The 22,844-nt window shown below is 47.7% G+C and overlaps 2 protein-coding genes across 3 annotated transcripts in view; one reads left to right on the top strand and one right to left on the bottom strand.

Moving 5' to 3' along the window:
• METTL15 (methyltransferase 15, mitochondrial 12S rRNA N4-cytidine) overlaps positions 1-3,054 on the bottom strand; it is a 189,088-nt gene extending 186,034 nt beyond the window's left edge. The window contains exon 1 of the mRNA XM_069965775.1: positions 2,899-3,054. The gene's annotated coding sequence lies outside the window, so the exon portion shown is untranslated. The remainder of the gene's footprint in view (positions 1-2,898) is intronic.
• Positions 2,943-22,844, top strand: part of KIF18A (kinesin family member 18A) — an 83,912-nt gene continuing 64,010 nt past the window's right edge. For both annotated transcript variants that reach the window (XM_069965774.1, XM_069965773.1), the window contains exons 1-2: positions 2,943-3,288; positions 7,490-7,626. The gene's annotated coding sequence lies outside the window, so the exon portion shown is untranslated. The remainder of the gene's footprint in view (positions 3,289-7,489; positions 7,627-22,844) is intronic.

The raw sequence follows: 22,844 nt of genomic DNA, 5'->3' as shown, positions 1-22,844 counted from the left end.
TTCCTGATCGGTCCATGCCTAACACCCCCCCTTCCCCAGTTACTGTCATGTGACCACAAACTGATGCTATTTTTTTTAAGGGTACAAACACACTGGGCTTATCCGCAGTTTTCTCACTGCGAATTTGCAGCGAGACCCACTGCCGATCTCTGCACTGTCCACTGCCATGGACACCCCCCCCCCGGAGCATATACATCACCTGGTCCCCGCTCCGGCTTGCTTTGGGGTTTCCCGACACGTTCCACTCGGCCAATCAGTGCGCTAACCCGCCGCAGAGCACTGGTTGGCTAAGTGGGACGTGAAGACGTCGGGAGCCCCGAAGCAAGCCGGAGCGGGGAGCAGGTGAAGTATACGCTCCAGTGGCGGAGGGGTAACGAGGCGAGCTGCTGACAAACTCGCAGCGGGATGTCCATCCTGCTGCGAGTTTGTCTGCTCATAGAGTGTACAGGGCAGGAATCCGCAGCGAGAAATCCGCTGCGGATACGCCCAGTGTGTTTGTACCCTAAGGGTTTATCCACATACTATAAATTGTACTCCACATGATGATTGCTATACTGTAGAGTAACTTATAATATAAAATATTCATCTGTTTCTGAATGTTTGTTTCATCTGTTCTACATGTTATTCGAAATTTAAAAAAAAAAATCATAATTTTTGGGCTGTGGAACCAGTTGTCTGCATTTCAATGATTTCTTATGGGAAAATTTACTTTGCTTACAAGCACGCTCCTAAAACGGATTATGCTTGTTATCCAAGGCACCACTGTATTAATCATGAAGCCCCCTAAGGCCTTATTGCCACGTTCCATGTTTCACAGACGACATGGATGTGGAAGGCCTGTAGTGGAATTATAACGCCCATCCCCCCCATTTGTCATTATAGCACTGTGCATATTCATATAGTTTCCCGGCTCTCAGTATCATACTGGGGAGGCTGGCATGCGCGGGGGATGCAGGAAAAAGGCCTAAGTTTTTCTTAAAGGACGACTCCCGCGGGACCCCCCCCCCCCCCCAAAAAAAAAAAAAAACACGGACCCCATACTCCCCATCCCTCCGGTGATGATCGCCACTCGATTCGCCCGCCTCTCTGTCATTTCCGGGGCTGAGCAAGCTGGAAGCCATGTGATGTGCTCCAGCCAATGAAAATGCTGCTGGTGCGCATGTGCACCAGCAGCCTTTTCTATCCCATTCAATTTCCATGAAGACGCCGAGAAGAAAGAAGACCCGGACCGCCCCCCAGCTCTGACGTCGTCGTCACAAGATGGCGCCCCGGAGAAGAGGGGGCCAGACCGGGTATTTAACCACATTACAAAGTTATATAACTTTAATGTGTGTTAAATAAGCAAAAAAAAAAATTTGTGGGAGTTGTCCTTTAACCCAACATACAGTTAGCTCCATAAATATTTCGACACTAACACAAAATTTTGTTTTTTTAACTGTTTACTGAAACTTATTCAAGTTATAGACATAAAGTCCAGACTTTCAGAATTCTGTTAAGGGTATCTACATTAAAACTAGATTAAGGGTTTTGGAGTTTCAGCTGCCTAAAGGGGGTTTTCCAGAAAAAAAAGTGGGCTTTCGCACACTGCCCCATGAACCCCAATGTTATACATTACTATTACATGACTAAAAGGGAGGGCAACTCTAGCTGCAGGAGTATAACTGGCTACAAGAGAGGGCAAATCTGTCTGCAGGGGCATATCTGGACTTGCAGTTTTGCAACAACTGGAGGGCCTGAGTTTGACATGCCTAGCCTAGATGTTCTGCAATAGATTTGGGCGGGGAATGGGCAGGGTGGAAGACTGTGCATTCTGGAACCAGTACTGCATTCTGGGAACTGCTCAACCAGAAAGTACAGAAACACAATACAGACCCCCCCCCCCCCCAAAAAAAAAAAAAATTAAATAAAATAAAAAAATATATATATATAAAAAATGGATTTTTGGTAGTTTCAAAACTGGTTTAGATAGGTAAGTAATGCTTTATGCTTCTGCAGACGTTTCATTTTTTTTTAACCTCTACCTGGAGTTCCCCTTTAAACTTCATAATCAGACTTCTAGTATATATTTTTGTAAAATTACGATGTCACATTTTTTTTGTTCCGGCAAACACGCTATACAGTTCTGACAGCACCGGGTTCACACAATCATCTTCCTGCTGAAACAAAGCCCCTGACCTCTGGTGTCACAGGGCTGCTAACCCCCATGGTTCCCGGACACCACTGAGCACTACTCCCACCTACAGTATCATGTCTGTAGCCTTTCTCCTGGTTTAGAGGCAGTTTAGTAAAAAGATCTCATAATAAGTGCCTGCTCCCATGACAGAGACTCCAGCACTTCTAGCAGGGAGGAAGACTCCCTCTCCTCCTACATATTCAGCTTTGCCATTGGTCCTTCCTGCAGTCATTGCATCTGCAGTGATCTTCCTCACTGATGCTCATCACAATCGCTTTCCTGCCCACCCCAGCCATGAGGTTCTATGCAGGGGGAAGACTTCCTCCTGCACTTTGTTTTTAGAGGCTCATGTTTCCCCTGCAATCCCAGAGAGCAGGGGGCACCTGCTGAACATACACTTCATGCCACTCCCTCCTTCAAAGTAAGCTTATATGAGGTTCCCTTCCTTCTTACTAGCTGGTGCTGAATGAGTCTCATGAATTTAGATGTAGCGTCCCTATAATCCCACCTATCATGTGCATGGAGTACGAGGAGCACCATATAACTCAGAGTTCCCCAACCTGCTGCTGTACAGATGCTGAAAAATTACAATTCCTGGCAGGGCATGCTGGGAGTTGTAGTTTTGCATCGGCTGCCCTGCCACAGGCTAGGGAACGCGAATATAACCAACCATTATAATAGACGGGAAGCACCGCGCCCATACAATCCCAGCGAAAGCCACTTACTATCGTACTAGACTGACAGCAACGGAAGCAGCCGCGGACCGGAAGTCACTGACACATGGGAGCGCTGCGCGTGTTTACCCTATTTCAGACTCCACACAACAGAGCTATAGACTTATAGTTCCGCTTGGGCAAACTACAAGGTTCCAGAGTATTTTTTACTACAAGTGACCACAATTTGGCAGAGGTCTTGCGAATAGGGAATAGGTTACATCCCGATAATCGTGTAGATAAACCGAGATCTATAGACAAAACAATAACGGAGCTGTATGAAGGGAGGAGGCCACGCCCCCGATACGTCACGACTGCCGCTTACTGGAGGCCGCGGCTGTAACGTCTGAGGCGCCGGATTTGAAAGATAAACGAGAGGCAGCAACATCCCCGAGTAGTGAGGTAACATTCCGGGATTACCGGGCCGGGGGCGGCTGTATACGGCCAGTGCGGGGTGTACCGCCCCCTACCGTTACTATAGCGGCAGGTAGGGCCAGGGGGCAGCAGCTTAGCAGGGTATACAGCTGTGGGGACGGGTGTATACTGCAATGGCCGCTTGTGAGGCATAGTCTTGCAGAATGTAGCTGGAGAGATGTAAGTCAGATCACTGCAATCCTGTTACACAGCGGTTACCTACTATGGGAATCCATAACAACTGGGAGGGTGGTCGCCCATCATGTGACCTCCAACCAGAGATCAACACCAAAAACAAACAAGCCTGTCTGCAACCCCAACTCAGGGAACCCCAACCCCTGACCTGCCTGCAACCCCAACTCAGGGACACCCCCCCCGACATGTCTGTAACCCCAACTCAGGGACACCCCCCCCCCCCGACATGTCTGTAACCCCAACTCTGGGACACCCCCCCCCCGACATGTCTGTAACCCCAACTCTGGGACACCCCCCCCCCCGACATGTCTGTAACCCCAACTCTGGGACACCCCCCCCCCCGACATGTCTGTAACCCCAACTCTGGGACACCCCCCCTGACATGTCTGTAACCCCAACTCTGGGACACCCCCCCTGACATGTCTGTGACCCCAACTCTGGGACCCCCCCCCCCCTGACATGTCTGTAACCCCAACTCTGGGACCCCCCCCCCTGACATGTCTGTAACCCCAACTCTGGGACACCCCCCCCCCTGACATGTCTGTAACCCCAACTCAGGGACACCCCCCCCCTGACATGTCTGTAACCCCAACTCAGGGACACCCCCCCACCTGTCTGTAACCCCAACTCAGGGACAAGCCCCCCCCCCCTGACATGTCTGTGATCCCAACCTCTGGGACCCCCCCCCACACATGTCTGCAACCCCAACTCAGGAACCCTCAGACCTGTCTGTAACCCCAACTGAGGGACCCCCAGACCTGTCTGTAACCGCAATTCAGGGACCCCCTACTGTGTATGGGGTCTCCAGGCAGAGGGATGGGCTCTGCTAACCAAGCTGCATTGGTAATGCTGCGTTTACATGGAACGATTATTGTTCGAATTTTCGCGATAACGATCGCATTTGAGTCATAATCGGCTCGTGTAAACACAGTGAACAATCAAGCGACGAGCGAGAAATTGTTCACTTTGATCTTTCAACATGTTCTCAAATCGTCGTTGGTCGTTCGCAAAATAATCGCTTTGTGTAAACAGTCTTTCACCGATTCACCCTATGAGCGAGATAGGCTTAAGCAATCTTAAAATGATTGCAATAACGATTTTTCCATCTAAATCATTCCGTCTAAACGCTGATCGTAAAAAAAAAAACATTGTTACTTCGAAATCGTTAATCGTTCGATTGAGCGAATTATCGCTCTGTGGAAATGCAGTATAATTCTCTTACCTCACCCGTCCGAGGCCCCCCACCGGTCCGGTCCCATCTGAGCGCCCCCCACATGCGGCCGGCGAGCGCTGCACATGTGTGTGTGCAGGGACGCCGGCATTTCAGAGCTGGAGGAGCAGCACGTGGGGGGCGGCTGTCCTGTAGTCCCCTCAGTAACAGTACAAGGCTGTAACATACGGGAAATGGATGTGCTGCAGCAGGCAGGATTTCACACACAGCAATGTCTCCTATAACTTATCTTGCCTGCTGCAGCACATCCAATCCCCCTATGTTACAGCCTTGTACTGTTACCGAGGGAACTACAGTCATACATACACGCCTATCCACCCCCCTGTATAGTAGTACACCCCTGTCCCCCCCCCCCCCCCCCCCCGTACAGTCATACCCTCCTGTCTGCCCCCCCCCTGTATAGTCATACACCCCTATCCGCCCCCCGTACAGTCATACACTTCTGTGGCCCCCCCCCCCCCCCCGTATAGTCATACACTTCTGTCGCCCCCCCCCCGTATAGTCATACACCTCTGTCTGCCCGCCCCCCCTGTATAGTCATACACCCCTGCCCGCCCCCCCTGTATAGTCATACACCCCTGTCCACCCTCCCCCTGTTTAGTCATGCACCCCTGTCCGCCCCCCCCGTATAGTCATACACCCCTGTCTGCCCCCCCCCGTATAGTCATACACCCCTGTCCGCCCCCCCGTATAGTCATACACCCCTGTCTGCCCCCCCGTATAGTCATACACCCCTGTCCGCCCCTCGTATAGTCATACACCCCTGACCGCCCCCCGTATAGTCATACACCCCTGTCCGCCCCCCCGTATAGTCATACACCCCTGTCCACCCCCCTGTTTAGTTATACGCCCCTATCCGCCCCCTATGTACAGTCATACACCCCTATCCGCCCCCCCTTATAGTCATACACCCCTATCCGCCCCCCCTTATAGTCATACAGCCCCCTGTATAGTCATACACCCCTGTCCACCCATAGACCCCTGTCTGCCCCCCCCTCCCCCTGTATAGTCATACACCCCTGTCCACCCTCCCTGTACAGTCATACACCCCTGTCCACCCTCCCTGTACAGTCATACACCCCTGTCCACCCTCCCTGTACAGTCATACACCCCTGTCGGCCCTCCCCTGTATAGTCATACACCCCTGTCGGCCCTCCCCTGTACAGTCATACACCCCTGTCGACCCTCCCTGTACAGTCATACACCCCTGTCGACCCTCCCCTGTACAGTCATACACCCCTGTCGGCCCTCCTCTGTACAGTCATACACCCCTTTCCGCCCTCCCTGTACAGTCATACACCCCTGTCCGCCCTCCCCTGTACAGTCATACACCCCTGTCCGCCCTCCCTGTACAGTCATACACCCCTGTCCGCCCTCCCTGTACAGTCATACACCCCTGTCCGCCCTCCCTGTGGCCCCCCCCCCCCCTGTACAGTCATACACCCCTGTGGCCCCCCCCCCCCCCCCTGTACAGTCATACACCCCTTTCCGCCCTCCCTGTACAGTCATACACCCCTGTCGGCCCTCCCTGTACAGTCATACACCCCTGTCGGCCCTCCCCTGTACAGTCATACACCCCTGTCGGCCCTCCTCTGTACAGTCATACACCCCTGTCCACCCCCTAATAATGACATGATAATAATAATGATGATAATAGACTAACCACAGGTTGCTGCTCAGTGAGTTCTCTTTTACTACTTTGATATCGCCAGTTTGGCATGGCGAGTGGGTGTGGTTTGCAAAAAGGGGCGTGTCATAATTATTGTTCAGTTATCATTACCGCGGCTTCATGTGCGATAAACCGCGATATTGATTTAGGCCCATATCGCCCAGCCCTACCCTTAGCGACCCATGACGTACCTGTTACGTCATGGTGCCGCGGGGGGTGTTCAGAGCGGGGTCCCGCCGGGCTGAACGGCACCGCTCCCGGCTGCAATCTGCAGCCGGGCAGTGCCTCTAATAGCCGGCGCGGGTCCCGTTGCCGCGCTGGCTAATTAAGCACTTCAGTGCAGCTGTCAAACCTGACAGCTGCATTGAAGTGCTTTGTACTGCACGTCCCTGGTGTCTAGTGGGACGGATCTCCCCCCCCGCGATGCGATCGTGGCGGGGAGATCCGTTCTTCTGGCCGGCCCGGGCCTCAGCGTCGCAATGACGCTGATCCCGGCTCGGCAATAGATTGCTGTGGCCTGCAGCAGGCCATAGCAATCTATCACCGATCTAATCGATCTTTGCTGTGTATATACACAGCATTGATCTCTATGAGAGATCAGTGCTGTGTATATACAAGTCCCCCAGGGGGACTTCTAGTTGATGTAAAAAAGTGTTTTTATTAATAAAAACCATTTATGATGGAGCTGCAGTCAGTGCCTGATAAAATTCAGGAGTCAGAGTTGGAGTCAGAGCTGCAGCTTACTGACTCCACATACTGGAGAACTCCCCCCTGGCACTTGAGCATCCTTTGCCAGCTTCATCTGTTAGAACTAGAGATGAGCGAACCGGGTTCGAGTCGATCCGAACCCGAACGTTCGGCATTTCATTAGCGGTGGCTGCTGAACTTTGATAAAGCTCTAAGGTTGTCTGGAAAACATGTATCCAACTTCAGCAGCCACCGCTAATCAAATGCCGAAAGTTCGGGTTCGGATCGACTCGAGCATGCTCCAGGTTCGCTCATCTCTCTGTAGATATCTGTGGGAAACACAAGAATCTTGCTGGAAGTAAAAATGTCTAATAGGAGTTTTAAGCATTTATTATTATTTATCGTAGTTGTGGTACCACATCTTCCAGGATTCATGGCCTCCAGGCTTTGGTGGCAGGAGCAAGACTGAAGATACGGTGGAAAGAGCATTTGGAAGTGTTCATTATCGCTCAGTATATTACATTCTCTTCATCATCTCTTGCAGGTAATTGGTCTTTTTCTGTATTTATTGGTGCGTTTTTATATTATTAAAGAATGATATCCTTTTGAGGAGTTTTCTGAGTTATGTGTAATTTGATGTGAAATGGATGAATCGATATGTTCATTCACCACAGCCTTCCATATTGATGGTTTGCTTGTTCACGGGAGATATCTGAAACGCCCGTAATCTGCTTCTCAGTGACCGATTAGAGTCTAATGTTATACCCAGCTTTGTATTGCAGTATTAGCAGTGTACATTTCTCATATGCACCACGGTTGCTTACAGGGTACATGGGTGCCCATGCCTGCTTATTCAGGTTGATTGCAGTATAGTTTATTTTTATGTATTATTGCATCCAGTGAAATATGTATATCATTTATAAAAAAAAAAATGTATTGTTGCCTATGGATTACAAGTTCCACAGTGTGGCAACATATGGATCAAAATATTGTGCATGAAAAGGACCTTCTGCAATGCCTCAGTAATTTTCAATCTTCTTACCATCGAAGAAAAACTCTTCCTGTCTGTCATACCCCTTTTAACCTTCAGACCAGTGATTTTCAACCTTTTTTGAGCCGCGGCACACTTTTTATACTTAAAAAATCCCGGGGCACACCACCAACCAAAATGGCACAAAATGACACTAAAACAGTACATATTATACATATAGTTAATAATATAGATTCTAAATGTATTTATACTCACTCAGTGTGACACCTGGGCCTGTTTTCTTCTCCCCCCTGTGCTTCTCTCCTGTGCTTTCACCATACTTCTCCCCCCTGCTTCTCTCCACCATACTTCTCCCCCCTACTTCTCTCCTGTGCTTCTCTCCACCATACTTCTTCCCCCTGCTTCTCTCCTGTGCTTCTCTCCACCATACTTCTCCCCCCTGCTTCTTTTCTGTGCTTCTCTCCCCCATGCTTCTTTCCCCTATGCTTCTCTCCTGTGCTTCTCTCCACCATACTTCTCTCCCCCCTGCTTCTCTCCACCAAACTTCTCTCCCCCCTGATTCTCTCCGCTGTTTCTCTCCCCCATTGTTTTCTCCTGTTTCACAGTGGCACTATAGTTTGGGGAACTTCCCCCGCGGCACACCCGACCATGTGTCGCGGCACACTGGTTGAAAATCACTGCTTTAGACGACCCTGGACGTACCTGTATGCCCTGGCCGCCTGTCAGTAGACGACCCTGGGCGTACAGGTAGGTCCTGGATGTATATCGCCATATAAAACGCGTTCCGGAGCAGAGTGTGCGTCATAGCAGGATGGGGCTGGCTGCAATCAGCTGCATGATCGCGCGTTTAAGGGGTTAATGACAGGCGCCAGCGTCTGTCACTTAGCAATCAGGACTGCAGGGGTCTTACCTTCCCCCGTGTGGTCCGACCGGCGCCTATTACACTGATCAGTGCTATGCCTATGGCATAGCATTGATCAGTGTATGCAGTCTAATGATTGCATGTAAAAGCCCCCCCCCCCCCCCAAAAAAAAAAAAAAATAAAACAAATAAATGTTTTTAAAAATACCCCAAAGCCCTCCCCCAATAAAGTTTAAAATCACCCCCTCATTCCTATAATAAAAATAAAACACATAAGAATAATTAAATAAATAAACATATTATATACCCTAGCATGTGTAATTGTCCGATCTATTAAAATATAACAATTGTCATCCCGTACGGCATAAACAAAAAGAGGGGGGGGGGGGGAACTGCATTACCGATTTTTTTTTTTTTTTTTTATTTTTTTTTTTTTGTTACATTATAGATCAAAGAAATAAATTAATAAAAAGTGATCAAAACGTCTGAGCTACACAAATATGGTATTAATAAAAACTAGAGATTGTGGCGCAACAATTGAAACCCGATACAGTCCCGTAGGTGAAAAACTAAAACCGTTATAAGGGTACAAACCCACTTGACGTATTTGCTGCGTGAATCAGTCTTAAAAATAAGCAGGCAAAACGCAGGTTGGCTTTATACGATTGTTCTGCGTTAAAATACGCAATTGCGTATTTTTGAAGCGTGAAGCTTGTTGTTAGCAAAGCATCAGTTGTTAACAACCTGTGCGAAAAACGCATGTAGCTTCACGCTTCAAAAATACGCAATTGCGTATTTTAACGCAGAACAATTGTATAAAGCCAACCTGCGTTTTGCCTGCTTATTTTTAAGACTGATTCACGCAGCAAATACGTCAAGTGGGTTTGTACCATAAGAGTCACAATAGGACCATTTTAGTAATAATTAATTGCACACAAAAAAGGATTTCACTAAAAAAATATTTATATATATATAACATTAGAAAATCTGTGTAAACCTGCATGTGGTAGTTTTCAGACTGACTGATTGAATCATGTCACTTATAGTGCATTGCGTAGACACAGGAACCCCCTAAAGTTATAATATTGCATTCTTTTTTCCAATTTCACCAATTTATATTTCCATGATTAATATTTTTAGGTTTCATCATACATGTTATGGTAGAACGAAAGCACTTACATGGCCATGTAGATAGAAAACTGAAAGTGCTAGAGATCTTAGAAAGGGAAGAGAAAAAAAGAAAATGCAAAGATAAAAATTGGCGCAGTCCACTGGGTCAGTTTGGGCTTGGTCCTGAAAGGGTTAAAGGGGTACTCCAAAGGAATTTTTTTTTAAATCAATTGATGTAAGAAAGCTATACAGATTTGTAATTTACTTCGATTAAAAAATATCCAGTACTCCAGTACTTATCAGCTGCTGTATGTTCTGCAGGAAGTGGTGCATTCTTTCCAGTCTGACACAGTGCTCTCTGCTGCCACCTCTGTCCATGTCAGGAGCTGTCCAGTTCAGTAGCAAACCCCTATAGCAGGGGTACTCAACAACTTTTAGTGAAGGTCTATTGTCAGGTGAAGGTCCGAGCTGAACATCAGTAGGAAACGTGTTTTGTTAATTTTCACAAACGTTCAACTATTTACATACAGAATTGCTGCTTATTAACAGGAAAACTGGCATTTTTTTTTCTCTCTCAACAGCCCTTTGATATTAGGTACCAAGGGGGTGACTGCCCTTGTAGTATATAACCCCCCCCCCCGTTGCTCCCCCAGTAGTGTATAGCCCCCCTGTGTGCTCTCCCCCAGTAGTGTATAGCCCCCTGTTGCTCCCCCAGTAGTATATAGCCCCCTGTGCGCTCTCCCCCTGTAGTATATAGCCCCCTGTGAGCTCCCCCCAGTAGTATATAGCCCCCTGTGCTCTCCCCCTGTAGTATATAGCCCCCTGTGAGCTCCCCCCAGTAGTATATAGCCCCCTGTGAGCTCCCCCCAGTAGTATGTAGCCCCCTGTGAGCTCCCCCCAGTAGTATAAAGCCCCCTGTGAGCTACCCCCTGTAGTATATAGCCCCCTGTGAGCTCCCCCAGTAGTATATAGCCCCCCCTGTGAGCTCCCCCTAGTAGTATATAGCCCCCCTGTGAGCTTCCCCTAGTAGTATATAGCCCCCCTGTGCTATCCCCAAGTAGTATATAGCCCCCCCTGTGAGGTCCCCCCAGTAGTATATAGCCCCCCTGTGCTCTCCCCAAGTAGTATGTAGCTCCCCCCAGTAGTATATAGCCCCCTCTGAGCTCCCCCCCAGTAGTATATAGCCCCCCCAGTAGTATATAGCCCCCCTGTGAGCTCCACCAGTAGTATATATCCCCCCAAGTAGTATATAGCCCCCTGTGCTCTCCCCCTGTAGTATATAGCCCCCTGTGAGCACCCCCCCCCCCAATAGTATATAGCCCCCCAGTGCACTCTCCCCTTATAGATGGCCCCCAGACAAAAAAACAAACAACCCACAACTCACCTAGCACCTCGTTCCCCCCTGCGGCTGTCTTCTCCTGTCGGTCCGGCACGCGCTCTCTGGGGATGTCCCGGGGATTTCCCAGCAGAGCGCGCACCAGTGACCTCAGTGTACGCCGCCGGCCTGTACTTCCGGGAAGTTCAGTCCGGCGGCACACACTGAGGTCTGTGGTGTGCGCTCTGCTGGGGAATCCCCGGGACATCCCCAGAGAGCGCGTATCAGCCGGGGGCCGGACCGACACTGCCCCCAGCCCCACAGGCGTACTGCAATCTAAGGACAGTACCCCTATGGGGCGGGAGGCATTGCGGTGGGAACGGGACCTCCTAACCGCCCCGGATCTGGCCCGTCCCGGGCGGTTAGGAGGTCTGACCAGGGGTCCGGACAGCTGGCCTCTGCGGTCCGGGTTCGGACCGCGGTCCGCCAGTTGGGGACCCCTGCCCTATAGAAAACCTCTCCTGCTCTGGACAGAGGTGGCAGCAGAGAGCACAACCTGTATATGTGACAGCGTGTAGATTCCAGTGGTGCCGTCCATTTTTAAAACCACCGCCCAGTTTCCATAATCTGAAATGGATTCTCTATATGCAAACAAGGCCGCCCAGCGCCCATAGTGTACCAATATCTCCTCTCCTGGGTGATGCTCTGAGGCAGAGCCAGCCTGATTCAGAAGGTCGTCACCCAGGGGAGATATCATTACACGGGGGCGGTGGTCCCGCCTGGCACAGATCGCAGCAACCAGGCAGCGGTTTTAAAAAATGGACAATGACACTTGGATCTACATGTCAGCGCCAAATGGGTAGTATAAAAATACTTTTTTTTTTTTTTTTACTGAGGAAAGTGGTACGTTCGCTTAAAAAACATTTTTTCCCTCTGGAGTGCCCCTTTAATTATCATGCCTATAGGCACATACTGTATTTTGCTGTTATTGTTGTCTGAGGGAATCCCCTAAACATGTCCCGAGAAGCACTAGAATGTGAGATGTAATTAAATACTTATGTTAAAAAAAAAGAATAAATAAAAAAAAAGGAAAAAGCATTGTTTGCATTTTTGTGGAATCCTGATAACCTATAATTTTGATAGACATAAACACACATGAATGGATTGCATACACTTTTGGCAGGGCACAGGTTAAACAGGTCTGGAAAATAAAGTCTGATCCTGAGTACACATCCATTAATCATTTTCCAGGATATCCCTGATGAATCCCTTTAGGAGGAGAGATTTGCATTAAAAAGACATGTTTGGCCCCCACCACTTCTCCCCTGGGATGTGAGGGTGGTATTTGTCTGTGAAAGCCATCTCTAGCGTAGGCATGTCATCAGCCGCCACCGCCAGCAGCAGCCCACACAGCAGTCCTTTCAGCAGGTTCATTGCACTTCTGAATTGTGATATTTGGGGATATCCCTGCAATACGTACATTTTCTTCCTCTTCATGCCATAACATTAATATCAGCTAAAAATAATGTCGCAGCCTACAGGGAAATATGGATTTCCCCATCACACTTGTCAAAAACAACAAATATCAGTGGACACCGGGATTTCACATAATAGATCTATTTACAGATGCATCTCCCTGCTTCATGAATTATTGATGTCTGTGAGGTTTCCTCCGTCCTTTGCCAAATGCTTGGTTTAGGTGATATATTTATGGAGAGTGCATTTAAATGCAGCCCCACACCTGTAGGAGGTTGTCTAGATCAGAACATTTCCAGTATACCGTTTATTGTCACTTGAAGTCTAACCGCTGTGTGCCTCTGCTAAATCATAGGATAATGGTCCTTAGATGTATACATTATATATGTTGCACAGGCTCGATGACATTTAGTCATGTCTACTGCTCTAACTTTGCAAATACACTCATCATGAAGTGTTGGAGAAAACTGCAGCAGAAGGAGATGGCACAAGGTTGCTGTATGAACACTGTGCAAAGGTTATAAAGCAGCAGTATTGTTAAAGCGTAAAGATAATAAAATGCACAACCTTTTAGCAGTACTCCACTAGTCAGGGATCAGAAAGAAAAATATTTTTTTTTTGAGATTTTTTTTTTTTCCAGAAGGTTATCACAAAATCTAATATTAAAACCTCTGGTCTCTGGCTTCTGAGTTAGTACTGCATTGTATTTTATGTCTGTGTTGTAGTCTGTTAAAAGGGAATTCTCATCTCAACAAATTTAGTTATACTTGTAGGGCTCACCAAGTTATATAATTTTGCAAATGCATTCATTCAGCAAACTTCTCACCTTCTCCTGATATGCTGCTCTTTCCCTCCCATTGACAGCTCGTTGTCTAGGTTACCGACCACCACTCTGCTCTAAAAACGGTGGTCTGGCCGGTGTGTATATATAGCTAAAATGAAGATGTATATGTATAAGATGTATATATACCAGGGCGGTGGAGTTGGAGTCGGAGCTAGTTCCGACTCCAGCTTTAAAAAAAAAAAAAATTTGCCTTTTGCTCATCAATATATTTTATGAGCAACATTCTAATAGGACACTGGCCCTATTCGATAAAGATGGTCAGGGAAAAGTTGTCAGTCACTATTTGTATGGGATGGCATTACTACTATATGGGCACAGCTGGGATGGCATTACTACTATATGGGCACAGCTGGGATGGCATTACTACTATATGGGCACAGCTGGGATGGCATTACTACTATATGGGCACAGCTGGGATGGCATTACTACTATATGGGCACAGCTGGGATGGCATTACTACTATATGGGCACAGCTGGGATGGCATTACTACTATATGGGCACAGCTGGGATGGCATTACTACTATATGGGCACAGCTGGGATGGCATTACTACTATATGGGCACAGTTGGGATGGCATTATCACTATATGGGCACAGATGGGATGGCATTACTACTATATGGGCACAGATGGGATGGCATTACTACTATATGGGCACAGATGGGATGGCATTACTACTATATGGGCACAGCTGGAATGGCATCATCACTCTATGGACACAGCGGGGATGGCATCACTATATGGACACAGCTGGGATGGCATTATCACTATATGGGCACGGCTGGGATGGCATTATTACTATATGGGCACAGCTGGGATGGCATTACTACTATATGGGCACAGCTGGAATGGCATTACTACTATATGGGCACAGCTGAGATGGCATTACCACTATATGGGCAAAGCTGAGATGGCATTACCACTATATGGGCACAGCTGAGATGGCATTATGGCACACTGTGGGCACTATATGGATAAAGCATGTACCACTATTTAACTATTGGGGGCCTAAATGGTCAAATGTTGGCATACTTGTGTATTCCTGTATATACACGTCTTGTAGTACATAGCTGTATACCTGTGTATACATGTTCTGTGCTGTGTATATGGCTGTATTCCTGTATATACACGTCCAGGGTTCTGCTGAGACCCCCTAATAATGACAAATTCCAATGAATGATGTAAACACAGCGAACGATCAAACGACAAGCGAGAAATCGTTCATTTTGATCTTTCAACAAGTTCTCAAATCGCAATTGATCGTTCGCAAAAAAATCGCAGATCGTTCCGTGTGAATAGTCGTTCGCCGATTTAACCAATGTGTGAGATAGGCTTAAGCAATTGCAAAACGAATTTCCGTACGATATATTGTACCGTCTAAACGCTGATCGTTATGAAAATAAAATCGTTACTCCGACATCATTAACCCATTAACGACATCGGGCGTAAGTATATGCCCCCGCAGGGTGGGCTTTAACTCAAACGGGCGTATACTTTTGCCCGATGTTTCCCCGATCGCTGTGTGTTCACACACAGCGGTCGGGGAAGATGGCCTGCTATAATGTATAGCAGGCCATCTCTGCTCGTCGGCACGGGGGGGGTGATTAACCCCTCCCGTGCCGACGATCGCTGCTATATGCTGATCAATACAGATCAGCATATAGCAGCTAAATTCAGCTTTCCGGGTCATCGGTGACCCGGAAAGCAATGGCGATTGGTGCTGTCCGAGATAGCACCAATCGCCATTAGTGTACTGGGGTAAGATGGCGCCGATGCCACCCCCACGATCGCCGTGATAGGCCGGCCAGTACCGATCAAAGTGTTAAAAAACAGTTAAATCGGGTTCTGCACCCCTCAGCTAGGTAGGCGAGGGGTGCAGAACAGGTGTGTGTGGTGCAGGTGTACCATACTCACCTGATCTGGCTGTCCGGAGCGAAGATCTGCGGTCCGCGCCGTCCTCGCGTCTTCTTCGCTTCACTTCCGGGTTCGGTCGTCCAGCGTCGGAAATCTTCGGAAACGCTCGGGTCCTCAGGTTCGGCAGGTCTCGGCAATCTCCGGCAGCGTCGCTCTACTGCCCCCTAGCGGCTGATCAGTGAATATCATTCACTGATCAGTTGCTTTGGGTTAAAAAGATTTAATTTTTTTTTATTTTTTTGCGCCCTAACGCCGCTGAGTGCTGATCAGCATCGCACGTAAGTGCGCCGCTGATCAGCAACTCCTCCTTTTTGGCGTAGGGGCGTTTTTCCCCCCCTATATCCTACCGCCACTGTCTGCTGATAAGTGCCGCACATAAGTGCGGCATTTATCAGCAGCTCCTTTCTTGGCGTAGGGATATTTTTTCTTACTGTCAAAAAAACACATAAAAAACACTACATTACACTACACTACATGGAATAAAGTTTTACACTACACTACGTTACACATTTACATACCCCATATACTAGTCCCGGTATAAAGATGGCCCCCAGGGTGTTTTCGGTGTCGGACGCATATGTTATTATTGCCTCCGACACCGAAACAGCCAGTGAGGATGAATGGGGGGATCCTTCTTCCTCCATTCATCCTCATCATCCAGTGACGTGTTTGGGGGGTAGCGTAGCGTACGCTGCCCCCCAGACACGTCTTTTCCGCCAGTACCGTCCCAATAAGACATCACGGTATGGCGTGAAATTCTCCGAAACTCTGTGAGAGTACCTCAGGGTACACTTACAGATCCAGGGTACGTGCACACTGCGGAATGGTGAAGGATAACCATTTGTGCACTCCGCAGCTGGCACCCGCCGGCGGACTGATGGAGGCGCGCGTCTCCACCCGTGTCATAGACTCCATTCTATGCATGGGCGGATTCCGTTGTCCGTCCAAAGAATGAACATGTTCATTCGTTGTCACACGGGTGGAGACGCGCGCCTCCATCAGTCCGCCGGCGGGTGCCAGCTGCGGAATGCACAAAGGGTTATCCTTCGCCATTCCGCAGTGTGCAGGTACCATTACAGTGTATGAAGGAAGGGACACCCGAATCCAGCCCCCCCCCCCCCCCAATCCTCCGAGTTAGTGGGGAGATCATTTGGGAACTGATCTTCCCACTGCTGGATAAAGGTTACCACCTGTACGGGGATAACTTTTATACCAGCACCCCCTCTTCCGGTCCGTCGCTGCCCGATCCGAAAATATCAGAAGCAGTAATAGAGCCCTAATATTTAGCAGCCATGGAGCGGACCCAGCGCTTCTGGATATGAAGGACCCCGTATAGCACCAGAACAACATTTTCCAGATGACGTCCCCCACACTGGAGAACGGGAGACCCCCAGAAGAAGTGCAGAGTGTGGCGTAACTGGGGGATCAGGAAGGACACCATTTTCAAGTGTGACACCTGTCCTGATCACCCCGGCCTCTGCATACTGGATCGCTTCAAGGCGTACCACATGTCATTGGAGTTCTGCATTATCTAAATTCTGTCCCTTATTCCTATTTCAGGGGTCACGTTGATCCAGGGATTATTCTGATCGCCATTATGGAGTCAGGAAGAAATTTTTCCCCTGTGATGAGGCTACTATTGTCTGCCTCACGAGGGTTTTTTGCCTTCCTCTGGATCCACACAGGTTGAATTTGATGGACACCTGTCATTTTCAACCTTATAAACTAATAATTGGCCTAATACCCCCAAATAAATTAATAATTGTCCCTTTTCCCCAGCTAAATAGATATGGCCGCCATTCCCATTAGAGGATGCCATGATGCAATTACAAAGCCTCTGTGCGGCCAGGACAGTAGAAACCCCCCACAAGTGACCCCATTCTGGAAACTACACCCCATAAGGAATCTAACGAGGGGGGCAGTGGGGATATGGCCCCCTGGTGACGGCCACATTTGGGCCGTGAAAATTTAAAAAATTGTATTTTTTATTTTCATGGCACATGTTCCACTTATGTGCCCATCACCAGTGGGGTCCATATGCTCACTGTACCCCTTGTTGGAATCCTTATGGGGTGTAGTTTCCAGAATGGGGTAACTTGTGGGGGGTTTCTACTGTCCTGGCAGCACAGGAGCTTTGTAATTGCGACATGGCCTCCATTCAAGCCTCTAAATGGCGCTCTGTCCCTTTGGTGGCTTGCCCTGTGCCCATATGGCACATTATGTCCACATGTGGGGTATTTTCGTACTCGGGGGAAATTACCCTACACGTTTTGTGTTCACTTTCTTTTTTAACCCCTTGTGGAAAAGGAAAAAATCAAGGCTAGACCAACATTTAGTGTAAAAAATGTTTAATTTTTACACTAAATCATTGATCTTGTCTTGATTTTTTTCATTTTCACAAGGGGTTAAAAGATAAAAAAAAAACACTAAATGTGTAGAGCAATTTCCCCTGAGTACGGGTGCAGGGTAAGCCTCCAAAGGTAAGGAGCGCCATTTGGCTTTTTGAGGCTGGATTTGGCTGGAATGGATTTCGAGGGGCCATGTTGCATTTAAAAGGCCCCTGTGTTGCCAAGACAGTTGACCCCCCCCCCCCACAAGTGACCCCATTATGGAAACTTCACCTCTCAGGGAATGTAACAAGGGGTGTAGTGAGCATATGGACCCCACTGGTGACAGGCACAAATGTGGAACAATGTGGCGTGAAAATGAAATATTACATTTTTTACACTATAATGTTGGTTTTCACAAGAGGTTAAAAGATAAAAAAAAAAAACACATATTGTGTAGAGCAATTTCCCCCAAGTCCGTAAATACCCCACATGTGGACATAAAGCGCCATGTGGGCGCAGGGCAAGCCTCCAAAGGGAAGGAGCGCCATTTGGATTTTGCAGGCTGCATGTGGCCAGAATGGATGATGAACGCCATGTCGCATTTACAGAGCCCTCATGCTGCCAAAACACTGGAAACCCCCCACAAGTGACCCCATTCTGGAAACTACACCCCTCAAGGAATCTAACAAGGGGTGCAGTGAGGATATGGACCCCTTGATGACGGCCACATTTGTGCCGTGGAAGTGAAAAAATGAAATTTTTCCCTTTCACGTCACATTGTTCCACATTTGTGCCCGTCACCAGTGGGGTCCATATGCTTACTGAACCCCTTGTTAGATTCCTTGAGGGGTGTAGTTTCCAGAATGGGGTCACTTGTGGGGGGTTTCCAGTGTTTTGGCAGCACGAGGGCTCTGTAAATGCGACATGACCCTTGAAATCCATTCCAGTAAAATCCAGCTTGCAAAGGCCAATTGGCGCTCCTTCCCTTTGGAGGCTCGTCTTGCACCCGCTTGGCACTTTATGTCCACATGTGGGGTATTTCTGTACTCGGGAGAAACTGCGCTACATGTTTGGTGTTTTTCTTTTCTTTTATCCCCTTGTAAAAATGAAAAATGAAGGCTAGAACAATATTTTAGTGTATAAAGTAGAATTTTTCCTTTTTTACACCACATTGTTCTGAAAATCTGCGAAGCACCTGTGGGGTCCAAATGCTCACCGCACCCCTTGTTACATTCCTTGAGGGGTGCAGTTTTCTAAATGGCGTCCCTTTAGGGGTGTTTTTTAGTTTTTGGCACCCCAGAGCCTCTGCCAACCTGAAGTGGTACGGTCAAAAATGACCAAATATAACGGAGGCGTTGAAATTCACTAGGTGCTCCCTTTTATCTGAGGCTTGTGGTTGCGTCAAATAGCGCAATAGGGCCACATATGGGGTATTTCTATAAACTGCAGAAACGGGGCAATCAATATTGGGGTGCATTTCTCTGGTAATAGGTTTATCATTATGAAAGATATTTGATTACAATAAAATCTCTGCACAGAAAATAAAAAATTTCAAATTTCTTACACACTTCGCTTTTATTTCTGTGACTCCCCTAAAGGGTTAAAAAACTTTCTGGATGTGCTTTTGCAGAGTTTGGGGGTGCAGTTTCTGAAATGGGGTGCTTTGTGGGGCTTTTTAACATACAGGCCCCTCAAATACACTTTGAACCTGAACAGGTCCCTAAAAATATCTAATTTTGAAAATTTACAGAAAATTTGGAAAATTGCTGCTAATGTTTTAAGCTTCCTATTGTCTAAAAAAAATGAAATATAGTTTAATAAATGCCGCCAACATAAAGTAGAAATATTGCTAATGCTATTTAATATATAATTTATGTGGCATAACCATTTTCTGTATAAGCAGAAAGGTTTGAAAGTTGGAAAAATGCATTTTTTCACAATTTTTCACGTTATTTTGGTGTTTTTCATAAAGATTCAGTATGAGTATCGACTCCATTTGACCAGAAATGTAAAGTACAATATGTCACGAGAAAACAATCTCAGAATCGTCCGGATAGGTAAAAGCATCCCAAAGTTATTAATGAATAAAGTGACACTGGTCATATTCATAAAATTTGTCTCTGTCCTTAAGGCCATTTCAGGCTCTGTCCTTAAGGGGTTAATCGTACAATCGGGTGAATTATCGTTCCGTGTAAACGTAGCATTAGAAGCATAGAAGATTGTCAGCAGGAAAAGACCACCTGCTCCATCTAGTCTAGTTGTGAGTAGTTTAGGACATGGAGGCTGGAGACTGGCTGCATCCACTGCACGCACAGGAGAATCTGCTTTATATCTTTCCTTATTCCCTCAGAAATTGCCCCAGGATCATGTAGGACGTTAGGGAGAAGCTGCTGAGCCAGTGTGATAAATAACGCCCCTGGTATATGACTGGCCATTTATGAAGGAGCAGGAGTCGGAGGAGTCAGAGGTATACTCCACAGCCCTGGTGTATACTTTATAATTATATAAATATGTACACTATATGGGCCCTTGCACACTGAGTAAAAGAGGCTGAATTTACTAGCGGAGTTTGCGCGGTAGATTCCGCCCGTAATTCTGCCAGTCCTACTTCAGTGGGATACCTTTTGCGCCTCTGCTCTCTGTTTAAAGAATGAACTTGTTCAGTCTTTAAGCGGAGAGCAAAGGCGCAAGAGGAATCCCATTGAAGAGAGAGGACAGGCAGAATTAGGGGCAGACTCCGCTTGTAAATTCAGCCTCTTTTAGTCAAGGGCTCTTTCTATTTTTTTGGCTAATTGGGAGCAAATATTGATACATTTTGCACAAAGAGAGAACACTCCTCCCTGCGTGCAGAGCTGTGCCCCCTTCCTCTTTCTTCCCATATGGCGCACAAGGTGCAAACTTGGAAAAAAGTGCACAGAATTTTTGTTTCTATTCGAGTTTGCGCTAGGCACAGAACTTGATAAATAAGTCCCGTGCCTGATTTAAAAAAGAGAATCTGTCAGCTCCTGGGCCCTACCTAAGGTGCTAACAGTGGGCTATAGCTGTCAGTCCCCTAGTGAGCATGGTACCTTTTGGTAATTTGTAGTGTATTTTGATACTGATGCCATGATATCTGCACTCCCTCCCTATCACAGATCTCTATTAGCAGTGTATTGACATACACTCGTGCGGAGCCGGCCTTTAAACAGTTATCTTGATTTCTTTCTCTTTACATAAATGATTCCAGCAATTCTCTCTCATCATTGGGAAGCGCAGTCAGTTTGTCTGAACTTCACAAAGACGATTGTTCACAACCGTGTGTAATGTTATATCTTACATGCCAACTTTTCTGATTTGTGTGGGAGGCTTCTTCATTTGCCTTCTCTCTCCTGACTCTTAAATCTCCCAGTGGAAAGGCACACAGCTGGAGACTTAAAACCAATTCATTTCACACATCAAGTGTAACTGCAGCTTGCACCAATTCATAGCTTAATGCATAGGTTTACATTAGAACAAAATGTGACTGGTTTGGTCACGTACCCTAGATATGGACTCTTTAAGCTGTTGTCTGTTTGGCACTGACTAGACTAAGGTGCAAAGATCTGTACCCCCCGACTTTCGAGGTATTGACTTTGCTGCTGTAAGATCTGCAGGTTTTTATCTGAATAGTTAGAGTGGGCGCCAAGGGACTGGTCAGAGGTCAGAGGTTAGTGATAATCCAGTGGACGAGGGGGAAGGACAGTCAGGAATTGAATCAACAGACAATGCATTGAAGCAGCTAGGGGGGATATCCTCTGCAAATGCTAGTTGCCTGGAAGTAGTGGAAGAAAAGTCTGGATCTGACAAGAGTAAGGGTACTATTACACGGAACGATAATCGGCCGAATTGGCCCGATTCGGCCGATTATCGTTCCGTGTAATAAATGCAACGATCAGCCGATGACAACGATCATCGGCTGATCGTTGATATAGTTTAGACCCTATTTTTGTCGGGCGCCGACCGCGCACCGATGCGTGTAATAGCGGTGCGTGGCCGTCGACTAACGATATACATTACCCATCCACGTTCCAGGGCTGCTGCTGCCGTCCGCTTCTCCCGGGGTCCCGCGCGCGCTCTAGCTTCACAGAGGCCTGTCAGCTGATAGGCCGCTCAGCCAATCACAGGCCGCGGCGGTCCCGGCCTGTGGCCGAGCGGCCTACCAGCTGACAGGCTGGGGCTGCAAGGACATCGGTAACTATGTCCTTGCAGCTCTTGTCAAACGATTATCGTGCCGTGTAGCAGATCGCTGCTCGTTTACAGGTATTATCGGGCCCTGCTCGGCCCGTGTAATAGCACCCTAAGACAAAGCTTGACACTTAGGGTATGTTCACACTGAGTAAATCAGGCGGAATCCTGATTCAGTGTGCCATAGCTTATATATGGGAGAGTGCACGCTCCTCCGCTGCCAACGCTCTCCGCTCAAAGAAGTGACATGTCCCGGGTGATCGCTAGATTGTCCAGGCAGCCCATAGAGGATAGCGGCGGTCTTCTGCCGCTGCTCGTATTCCATGGAGCGATGGCAGCAGATCGCTGCTACCACAGTCGTCTTTTTTTCAACATGTTTGAAGACAAACTACTGCAACGATAAGCCGACATGCACAATGTTGGCTGATCATTGCCTTCTATTCCATGGGATGATAATTGGCCGATATCGGCCGAATACAGCTAGCATTTCATTTTTCCGCTCTTAGGTAGATAACCCCTTTAACCCTTATCCACTGTCAACTGCCACTATGACAGGGGGGGGGGGGGCACGCAGCCCCCACCCCCTCGGCTGGTGCTAGATATGGCTTAAAAAAAAAGTCTCACATAATTTTTTTCAAAGGTACAATTGCCTGTACAGGCATCTACCATGCAGTACTCAGAGCCAGGAGAAAGGACAGGTGTTTGCCTTGGCCGTGTAT

This window comes from Dendropsophus ebraccatus, chromosome 4 (assembly GCF_027789765.1).
Source record: "Dendropsophus ebraccatus isolate aDenEbr1 chromosome 4, aDenEbr1.pat, whole genome shotgun sequence".
Classification (NCBI taxonomy): domain Eukaryota; kingdom Metazoa; phylum Chordata; class Amphibia; order Anura; family Hylidae; genus Dendropsophus; species Dendropsophus ebraccatus.
Note: the sequence above shows the minus strand (reverse complement) of the source record. Positions and strands in the feature narration are given on the sequence as shown.